The following is a 4,224-nucleotide window of genomic DNA, read 5'->3' on the forward strand; positions in this document are numbered from 1 at the left end:
TAACTTAGAACACCCGGGAGCTCAATACGGGGAATCTAGGTCCGACATGGGAAGGCCCTTACCGAGTTTCAACTATCACCGTGAAATGGTCATACAAATTAGAAAATCAAGATGGAAAAGTTGACGAGCAACTAGAATGTGGGACCCCTCAAGAGATACTACTGCTGATGAGCCTCGCCTATATTGAAAGTATGTGCTACATTTTTTCCCTTCGTCCAGTTTTTGTCCCAATTGAGTTTTTCTGACAAGTTTTTTAACGAGGCAGCAATAGAAAGCATACTACAAAGGAAGCCGTAGCAACAAAAATAAGACCTTTAAATGAAAAGGCACACAATCAAAGAACCACTATCGGAGCGGTTAGATAGTCTTTTGCTCGATAGCAAAGTTCCTACCGGGAAGTATAGTTTGCTATGGAACAATGATTACTTGACCGTTCACAAGTGCAAGCCACTGTGGGATTATTAAATAATCTTTGGCTCGATAACATAAATTCCTAATGCGAAGTGAAGTTTGCTATCAAACTGAAGATTATCTAACAACTCACTAGTGGAATCCTCAAAGGTGCAAAACGTCCAGTGTTCAAATTCGCATTCTTTGCATTCGAACACTAGGGGGAATGATATGAGGATACGGCAATAATGACTGCCACATCGATCGAAATACGAAACTCGAAAACATAATTGTATCATCAGGACCGAGGATTGTGCGGCCAACCCCGTAGAAACAAATTGTATAGGTTAGCCATATGAAATGACAATTTCTTTTTAGCACAACGAATGTTTATGTACTTTTGAAAATTGAAGGAATAAAGTAAAGTCCTTTTATTTCTGTTTTGCTTCTTATCTGAACGATGAATTGATTTTATCATTTGAAAGTTAAACAAGTACTTCAAATGCTAGTGTCGTAATGAACATGAGATGTCCTCTTCAAGAGCACCGTAAACATAAGAGGTCCCTCTCTTATTAAACCCCCGCGTTAAAGGGTTGATTTCGGAAGAACCTATGCACGAAATCCAAATACTATTGGGGAAAAATACACCCGAAGCATCGCATATCTCGGCGCGGAAAACTTACGAGAATACTTAAAAGAAAAGGATGCAAAGAGTAAAACTTGCGCAAATACTTAAACGAAAGTAAGCAAAGAGTAAAACTTCCGCAAATACTTAAACGAAAAGTATGAAAAGAGAAAAACTTACATGATACTTGAATGAAAAAGTGATTTTATTCACAATAAACGCGTCAAACAGCCCAAGTACAAGGATATGGGAAAGAAAAGAAAGCAAAAACTAAGCTACTGCATCTCCGGAACCTGTAGGAAGAGAAACATATGCGCCCGCAGGGGAAGTGGGAGGATCTGCCGCCGGTTCATCACCATTTTGGCCTTCAGCATCATCACCTTTCGGTTCTTCTTCAGTTTACGAGCCGGAAGACCCCTTTTGGCAGTTGATTCTAGTTCACAAGCCTTAACGGTTTCAGCATCAAAGTCAATGACACCCGCTTTGGCTTCTTCCAAGGTTTTTCTCCTCATGCTATACATAGCATATATTTTTTCAACAACGAGGGAAGCCTATCGGCGCTGGTGTTCTTCTTTATGTCGGTTAATCTCATCAGAAATGTTATCACATGCAGATCTAGTGGCCCAGAGGCTAACATTAAGGTCGCGAACAGTGGAGCTGAAAACTCTATTATGCTCGATAGCCCTCTTATGCTTCTCCTCCAACTGAGCATACTTCACCTCGGCAACAGTAACTTCTTCAGTATTGGAGTTTAAGGCTGCCTCCAAATTTCTCAACCTTTCAGCGGAGGTAGCCTCGCGATCGGATGCAACAAGAACGGCATTATGGACTTCAAACCATTTGGCCCTAGTTTCTTCAAATTGTGCCCTTAACGGGGAAACCTCCTAGCTAAGGGTCATTACTTCTTTCTCCCTTTGCTACAACCGAGCCTCCAACTCAATGGCCCCAGAAGCTTGTGCTTTTAGTTCTGAGAGGCGAGCAATAGTCTGATCTCGCTCGGCCAAAAGTTGATCCCACTCAGAGGTGAGATTCTCCTGATCACGAATTAGCCTCTAAAGGCCTTCAGAAGCAAAGAAGTTGGCCTGTAAAACAAAAATGCAAGCTCAAAACCCTGCCATAAAAAAGATAGAATAAATAACAGAGGAAACAAAGGTCATATCGCCGCTGCATTTTGGATGGCATTATTCAACAGTATCTTATCCCTATATTTTTTTGAATCCAAAGGCTTTAGATAATTAGCAAATTTCACCGGTCGGGATAGTAGATGGCATCCGATAAAGAGCAAAAGGGTGACGCTCCTCTCCTTTGGGAATCATCGTAGGGGAAAACATAATTTTTTCCCCAAATTCCTATGAATTGGGGACTGGAGAAGAGGGGCATCCTCCTCTCAGGCAACTGCGACCAGTGGAGATGATGTAGCAGTTGTAGGTGGCGAAGGAAGAGTTGGTGAAGAAGGAGATGAAGCTGATGGCATTTTAGGTTGATGAACAACTGAGAAAATCACAATGCTAGTTGTTGGTTGCTTATCAACTGAGGACGAGAGAGAACTGGTACCCAGCCTCATGGTACCGGGAACAACAAATGGGACTCGAAAGTGAGAATTGGCATCTTCCCCAATATTATACTCCCCCCCCCCAAGAGTGACGAGGCATCGTCCTCGGTTGGCGTAACTAGCTAAACAGTTTGAGCATTCTGTTGAGCGGATGAAGTTCGTCGTTGTCTATGTAGAGAAGCCCCCTCATCACAGGCTCCTCCATCATCGTCAATTACCATGGTGTCTATGGCCAGCTCGGGCACGACACTCATCACCACAGTATCCGAAGATAGCTCGGGCGTGGCTCTCTTGGCCTTTTTATTATTTCCCCCGGCCGCGAAGGAACGTCTCATTTTTTGTTGCTTGTTCTCCGGGCGGGGTCTCCAAGAAGAAACACCTGCATCGGAATCATACATAGAGATACCTATTCGGGTAAAAGCCTCCTACAGCAGCCTCGCCGCGTCAGCAAAATTAGCCAAAACATCCTCATCGGGGACGACAATTGAGCCTTGGGGTAGACCTGAATTCAACAAGAGAGGAAGGCTAGTCAGCTTTCTTATACGAACGGATAAAACAAGATGAGTTCAACCTACCATGATTTTAGGCCTTCCACACTTATTTAAGGGTTAGTTCTTTCCACTTACGGGTCTCGGGCGTAGAGACATCTAAAATCTTTTGGATCCACTAGTCCAAGCCTTCAACCCTCGGTAGAGTTCACTAAGTTGCTGAAATAAGTGAAAGAAGAGGAACCAGTAACAGCATGGGGTGATCTTTAACGAAAAGAAGGGACACACGATGAACTTAAGAGGTATGGTTCTACAATTCCGAAAAGGATGGAGTTGTGGCAGGAATGTTGTCCCTGGATGCAAGTTTAACGAACCGTTCCATTCAACCACGGTCATTATCATTATCCATACTGGTTAGCAGAGCATGGTGGCCACGTTTGCTAAAATTTATCATTCCTCCAAGGAAAATCTTGGGGGAATAAAGGTTCATTAATTAAGCTAGGGTTAGCTCCTCTCTCGTCTCCTAGCATAGATGCCGAAGACAAGCAACAGTCCTCCACACAGAAGGACTTACTTGTGCCAGGCATACCTGGTAACAGATACAGAACTCCACGATAATGGAGTCAAGTTCTCCGCTCAAAGAAAACGGCCCCAAGGTAAAGGGATACGTATAAAAATATGTGAAACCCTTCTTGGGTAAGGTTATCGCTCCGCCAGGTCAGGAGCGATAATGTTTAAGTCTTGGCAATGGTAGTCTTCCTTCACAGCAGGAATGTTGGAAGGACTGATAGAAAAAGGGTACAAGCCAACATCCCATGTGCGGGAATTAGCGGAAGGATACTTCTCTTCGAAGTCCTTAGTTGTGACAAGGCTCTTTGGAATGATGGTGCTCACCGAAGGAGCAATATCATCAGCTTTACCTTTGTTCTTTGAGGAACTAAGGTTTTTGGAAGAAGAAGACATGTTTTTCAGAAGAGATGAAGGGGTTTTCTCTGAAGAATAAGGTTAGAGAAAGGTGAAGACAAATACGAGTTGAGTAAAGAGTAAATGAAGAAGTTTGATGCTTATGAGTAAAGGAATAGGCGGCTAAACTCATGGCCATAATTACCTCGATAACCGGCAAAAATTGTGCTGAATCATGGGATGACGCGTATTCGGGGAATTGAATG

Source organism: Nicotiana sylvestris, chromosome 10 (assembly GCF_000393655.2).
Source record: "Nicotiana sylvestris chromosome 10, ASM39365v2, whole genome shotgun sequence".
NCBI classification, from domain to species: Eukaryota; Viridiplantae; Streptophyta; class Magnoliopsida; order Solanales; family Solanaceae; genus Nicotiana; species Nicotiana sylvestris.